Source organism: Megascapheus bottae, chromosome 3 (assembly GCF_031878675.1).
Source record: "Megascapheus bottae isolate mThoBot1 chromosome 3, mThoBot2.hap1, whole genome shotgun sequence".
Lineage (NCBI taxonomy): Eukaryota > Metazoa > Chordata > Mammalia > Rodentia > Geomyidae > Megascapheus > Megascapheus bottae.
Window position 1 is genome coordinate 11,018,227 of NC_143511.1, and position 7,293 is coordinate 11,025,519.

The 7,293-nt window shown below is 44.8% G+C and overlaps 1 pseudogene; it reads left to right on the top strand.

Annotated features, from left to right (window-relative positions):
- Positions 1–1,167: 1,167 nt before the first annotated feature.
- Positions 1,168–7,081, top strand: LOC150064936 (vinculin pseudogene; annotated as a pseudogene).
- The last annotated feature ends 212 nt before the right edge of the window (positions 7,082–7,293 follow it).

A 7,293-nucleotide genomic window follows, 5' to 3' on the forward strand; every position in this document is an offset into this window, starting at 1 on the left:
TTTCTGTTTTTGTTTCTGTTTTTTTATGGGCCTTTCTCTTGAGAAGGGGACATAATTCACCAACAGTTTATTGATTTAACATAGCTTAGCAGAATTAACACAGTTCCTGTATTCTAGTCCTAACTTGCCTAATTTTAGCCTGCCTATCCAGTGCACATGCTGGACCCACCACTCTGACATCTCTTAGTTTCTAAGTTAAACAGGGCCTGCCAGTCAGTTGGTAGATGCAGTTCCCAGTCCTGTCATGGTATGAGCTATGGGGCCCCATCAGTCCTCATCAGTCCTCTCGGCTCAAGAGTAGCTCCTGTAGAGCAAAGATCCTCAAACCACAGTCTTGGTTAAGGCCAGAAGAATTGCTGACCCTCATTTTTGGTCTTTTGGTTATATTGGGCATTGGCTGTTCCTCTCTGGCCCAAACTCCTTCTTGTTTATTTTGCTTGGTTAGGGCCCAGAAAAGTCTCTTTTCAATTAGTTGTGCCCAGGGGTGTGCTGGGTTCTTACCTTTTCTCCTATGGCAAGGTGTCTGGTTCTTAGCCATTTGCAATTACTCTATCCCGTGTGCCTGGATGCTGGCAGTTTCCATCGTTACTGCCCCATTCCCTGTTCTAGTGGTTTTATCTCTTATGGCCATATGCCTTTAGATACAAGTTGGCATTAACAATATACTTCTAGAAGTAGTTTAGCTATATTTCATCCCATTGTTCTTTCATTCTAATCATATTCATTATATTAGTATGTTCACATCATATTCATCTAGTATTTTCATAACATATTCATTATTCTAGTATTTTCCCATCATATTCATTATGTTAGTATTTTCACATTATTACCCCCTGTTCTACCTTCATATCTTTCTGGTCAAAACAGCCTTGAACTCAAGGCCTGGACCCTGTTCCTGAGCTTTTTCAAACAAGGCTAGTGCTGTACCACTTTCTGTCACAGCACCACTTACTGTTTTCTGATGGGTAATCGGAGAGATGAGTTTTTATTGACATAATTGCCAAGGTTGACTTGGAATTCCAGTGCTCAGATCTCAGCTTTTCAAGAAGCAAGGATTACAGGTGCATTTGCTGCCTGTTTATTAATTGTAATCTTCAGACATCCAAGCCTATACATCTGGTATTTTAGCCTTTTTTTTTAGGGGAAACCTAGGACTCACCTGGGGACATGAGTGAGCACATGGTGATGGCCAAAATCGGGACAGGAGTCCAAGGTGACCAGAGGGGTCCAGCCAGGTTAGGAGTCAGGCACAGACAAATTGGTCCTCTATGCCGAGGACGTGCCATGCTTCCTGGGCCACATGTTCTGGTCATCTGAGACATCACAGGAATCCAGCATGCTCCTGGCCACTGTGTTTGTGTGTGTGTGTGTGTGTGTGTGTGTGTGTGTGTGTGTGTGTGTGATTATTGGTCCTTAAACTCAGGGCCTGTGACCTAGTCTTTGGAGAAAAATTAAGAAAGATGAGCAAGCAAGAAGGAAGGAAAGCAGGCAAGTGGGAGCTCCAGTGGTAGAGAAGTACCCTGGCTACCACGGCCCCCACTCCGGGGCCAGGGCCAGGGGGACCTGCCGGGGCCAGCCGGCAGCAAACCAGGGTTCGCAGATTGGGGTTCCTGAAATAAGGGGCAAGGACTAGGAAAAAATAGAAGAGAGACAGACACACCGGGTCCGGGATGTCTGCAGTCCAGGTAAAGACTGCCCCGTTTATTTTCCACTCCAGCTTCTTCCCTTCTTCAGACCCAGGGAACTTCCAGGTGTTACATTCATATGGTAATTCTCAGGTCATTTAAACAGAATAAGGCCAGAAAACAATAAGGCAATAAAGCCATTGTCTGATGCAAATCAAGGTTCAGTTTGATTCCACTCTGGCTCCCAACAGGGACCCATGTGGGGTTCTGCACTTCACATAGGACAAGGAAGGCCATAGGCCTGAGGGGCCCTGAGGAACTGAACTTTGCCTGGTCCTACCTTGTGTAGAAGGGAGCAGCATGACAGGGAAGACAGGGCATCCTCCCAAAGCTCCCAAGCACATCCACTATCCAGAGAGCAGAGCAAGGAGGTTTCCAGTCAAGGAACCCAAGGCCTCATCTCCCACCCTGCCCTGTGCTGAGTGGGTGTGCCCCAGAGTGTAGAATCAGTAAGGCCCAACATGTAGTTTGGAATGAACAGATAGGTCTTTCCCAATGCAGAGTAAGTTCTGTTGGTCGGCACCCCAAATCACCATACGGCAGGAATTCCCAAATTGTTCAATTTCAATGAGATATTGTGCATGGATATATGATGGTAAGAAGCAGTGCTATGGGCTGAGGCAGAGATGTGTGGTAAAGACCACCCAGCATACACAGGCCCTGGTAGGTCCTCAGCACTGCCAAAAATTGAACTATGTAACCCATCTATACATTACCGACAATAAAAATGAAAATAAAAACAGAACTAAAAAACCAAAGGCAAACTGTATGTTAATTTCGGCACTTACTGTTTTGTTAAGTATATTTGAGGTTAATGAACATGTTCATTCATGTGTTCATCCATCCATCCATCCCACATAACCATCCCTCCACCTATCCTTCCATGTCACTCAACCATTCATCCATCTCTCCAACATCCATCTTTCTACACATTCGTTTGTCAAAGACATGTCACAAATACATAAGAGATAATAAGAGCTACCCAGGTAGATGCAGAAAAGGGAACAATCTGTGTTATTTAACATGATAGCCACCAGACACAGATATCTGTGTCAGTACATTTCAATTGGTTCAGATGTGATCAAATGAAAAGTTACCACTAGCCACATTCCTAGAACCTAAAGTCACATGAGACTTCTAGGATGTACAGTATAGAACATTTCTGCTATCACAAAAGGTCAACTAAAGAATTTGACAAAATACGAACTTATTCAATTTAGACTATTGGAAATAATCTCAGAAAGTATCTAATAGTTACATTACTTTCTCCAGTAACCCTTCTATTAATTACAATAAAAAATAACTGTCACTAAGTCCCAAATGATGATCTAAAGAACCATTAGTAAAATTGTATTATTACGGTAGTTTCTTCTAAATATCAGATGGTCATATTATAGACTCATTCAGACTGTTGAAAATCAAATGAATATTATACTTGTATGCATTTTTCAAAATGGTAATTCTCCACTTGTTCCAATCAGTTGAATTTACTAAGCTAGGGAATAGTGGGAACATGAGGGGAAATGGTGGTTGTCTTGATAATTGCATTGCTCTAATAGTAGACCTGAGTGAGAAAACTGTATTTGAAAAGTAAAAGTCTGTCATATGGTTCTGGAGGCTGCAGGGTCACAGCCCAAGGCTGTGTATCCAATGAGGACAGATGCATATCCCACGTGGGTAATGGATAGAGAGTCAGTGAGGAAGGGAAGGAACCCAACTTACATTTTCAGGAGGAACTCATTCTTAAGGTCCTTCAGCTGTAGCACTGGCATTTGCTCATTCTTTAAAGGACCAGCTGCCTAGGGTAGTTTACCAATTTATGCCTAGCATATGTGGACTCAAATGTGTTCAGAAAAGGGCTTGGCATTGAGGTAGAAATACACGAAAACACGACAGAAAACTACCTGTTATTCACACATGCTGCAGGCGAGTGATAACCTTACAAAACAGAGGACATCAGAAAGGTTTTCCATAAGCAGGGGAGAATTAACCCTCAATAAACCCTGTCCTGAAATAGCTAACAATTTATAAAACCAAGAGAAAGAGATCCGGAAGTTTGGCCTTGTGGTAGAGTGCTTGCCCGCCATGCACGAAGGCCTGGGTTTGATTCATAGGTACCACATACATAGTAAAAGCCAGAAGTGGTATTGTGGCTTAAGTGGTGGGGAGACGGCCTTGAGAAAGCCATCATGTTCAAGCCCCATGACTGGCAAAAACAAAAACAAAAACAAAAAACGAAACAGCAAAGCCAAACAAAATAAACAAACACAAATCCTAAGAGTAGGAATCAATTTGTTTATAAGTGACTAAAATGTTTCCACAATTAGAGCTAAAAGGAGCAAATTATGTAGTACTCATATAAATGATATAAATCATAGAGAAAGTTGGTAAGAATTACTAAAGTTACCCATGTGTTAACCTCCTGTGTCTTATCTGAGTAGTCCTAACTGTAAGTGATACATTTTCCTTTGACATTGGGGTGAACTTAATAAAAGAAAGAAATCACATGCTGATACACCTGGTTGCCAGTAGCTCATAGGTATAATCCTAGATACACAGGAGACTCAGAGGTTTAGGGTTCATAGCTACCCGAGACAGGTAAATACTTAACCAGTAAAAAGGAAGAAAGTGGAGGGTCAAGTGTAGTGATACAAAACCAGTCATAATCAAATGCCAAGCATTTGAGCCTCAGATTTCTAGCCTTACTATACACAGACAAACACATACAGACGTTACCAGATTCCCCACACTACTAAGCCTAATTAGCTTTCTATCATATTCATACTGTATATGCTATATGTACTTGGCTTCATTGGATTGCCTCCATTTTGATGAAGCTCAGTATTAAGTGTAAAATAAATGTATGCCATCATCAATTAAAATGTGATACGCAAATCACTACACTTCTAGTAGGAGAGATAAAATTTAAAAAGCCAAAACCACATGGGATCACCAAGGAATAGAGCAAGGACTGGATGTGCTCACAGCAAAGGTGGAAAACGCAGCCCGCAAGTTGGAAGCCATGACAAACTCGAAGCAGAGCATTGCGAAGAAGATCGATGCTGCTCAGAATTGGCTTGCAGATCCAAATGGTGGACCCGAAGGGGAAGAACAGATTCGAGGGGCTTTGGCTGAAGCTTGGAAAATAGCCGAATTGTGTGATGATCCAAAAGAGAGAGATGACATTCTGCGTTCCCTTGGAGAAATAGCTGCTCTGACTTCTAAATTAGCAGATTTACGAAGACAGGGTAAAGGAGATTCACCAGAAGCTAGAGCACTGGCCAAACAGGTAGCTACGGCCTTGCAGAACCTGCAGACCAAAACCAGCAAGGCTGTGGCCAACAGCAGACCTGCCAAGGCAGCTGTCCACCTGGAGGGCAAGATTGAGCAAGCCCAGCGGTGGATTGACAATCCCACAGTGGATGACCAGGAAGTCGGTCAGGCTGCCATCCGGGGGCTTGTAGCTGAAGGGCATCGTCTGGCTAATGTGATGATGGGACCTTATCGCCAAGATCTTCTGGCTAAGTGTGACCACGTGGATCAGCTGACAGCTCAGCTGGCTGACCTGGCTTCTCGAGGGGAAGGGGAGAGTCCTCAGGCCAGAGCACTTGCATCACAGCTTCAAGACTCTTTAAAGGATCTGAAAGCCCAGATGCAGGAATCCATGACTCAGGAAGTGTCAGATATTTTCAGTGATACCACAACTCCCATCAAGCTTTTGGCAGTGGCAGCTACTGCCCCTCCTGATACTCCTAATAGGGAAGAGGTATTTGATGAGAGAGCATCGAACTTTGAGAACCATTCAGGAAGGCTTGGAGCCACAGCAGAGAAGGCAGCTGCTGTTGGTACTGCTAATAAATCAACAGTGGAAGGCATTCAGGCATCAGTGAAGACAGCCCGAGAACTCACACCCCAGGTTGTATCTGCTGCTCGCATCTTACTTAGGAACCCTGGAAAACAAGCTGCTTATGAACATTTTGAGACTATGAAGAACCAGTGGATTGATAATGTTGAAAAAATGACAGGGCTGGTTGACAAAGCGATTGATACCAAATCTCTCTTGGATGCTTCTGAAGAAGCCATCAAGAAGGACCTGGACAAGTGTAAGGTAGCCATGGCCAACATTCAGCCACAGATGCTGGTCGCTGGAGCAACCAGTATTGCTCGTCGGGCGAACCGAATCCTGCTGGTTGCTAAGAGGGAGGTGGAGAACTCTGAGGATCCCAAGTTCCGTGAGGCTGTCAAAGCTGCCTCTGATGAACTGAGCAAAACAATCTCTCCGATGGTGATGGATGCCAAGGCTGTGGCTGGAAACATCTCTGACCCTGGCCTGCAAAAGAGCTTCCTGGATTCAGGATATCGGATCCTGGGAGCTGTGGCCAAGGTCAGAGAAGCGTTCCAACCTCAGGAACCTGACTTCCCACCGCCTCCACCAGACCTTGAACAGCTCCGTCTAACAGATGAACTTGCTCCTCCCAAACCACCACTGCCTGAGGGTGAAGTCCCTCCACCCAGACCCCCACCTCCAGAGGAAAAGGATGAAGAGTTCCCCGAGCAGAAAGCTGGGGAGGTGATTAACCAGCCAATGATGATGGCCGCCAGACAGCTCCATGATGAAGCTGGTAAATGGTCCAGCAAGGGCAATGACATCATTGCAGCAGCCAAGCACATGGCTCTACTGATGGCTGAAATGTCTCGGCTGGTAAGAGGGGGCAATGGTACCAAGCGGGCACTCATCCAGTGTGCCAAGGACATCGCCAAGGCCTCAGATGAGGTCACCCGGTTGGCCAAGGAGGTTGCCAAGCAGTGCACAGATAAGCGGATTAGAACCAATCTCTTACAGGTATGTGAGCGAATCCCAACTATAAGTACCCAGCTGAAAATCCTGTCCACAGTGAAGGCCACCATGTTGGGCTGGACCAACATCAGTGACGAGAAGTCTGAGCAGGCCACAGAGATGCTGCTTCACAATGCCCAGAACCTCATGCAGTCTGTGAAGGAGACTGTGCGAGAGGCAGAGGCTGCTTCAATCAAAATCCGAACAGATGCTGGATTTACACTGCGCTGGGTCAGAAAAACTCCCTGGTACCAGTAGGCACCTAACCAAACCTGGCTGTACAGAAATCCCAACTAAAGAAGAGAATAATCTGAATTCCAGAAGTCATCCAGAAAGGCTGGGGATAGAAAGCCACATCCTAGCCTTGTACTTCAGAAAGAAATAGGGGCCCTCTTTATATTAGAAAACATTTGTATGCTTTTGCCATGCACACTTTGAAACATGTTTCCACGTATACCTTGTATTCCCAAACACAGTTGTAGTTGTGCACACACTCTCCCAATAGGCAGACTGTTCTAGCCTATGAATTTCATGTAAACTCAGAATCTAAGGATGAACACTAGCCAGAAACCCTGCTCTGTCCCTACTCATTGTGGGACATTTCCTTATGTCTCCCATTCACTGGCTCTCATTTTCCTCTGTAAATTCCCAAGACCTAGGGCCCAAGCAAGTCAGTTAAGAAAATCATTGTGCGTCCAGAAATTGTTTTAGGTTTTCTGTGTTGCTGCTGACCTCGCCTATTTTTCTTAGGCTGTGCTGCCTTCATCCTTT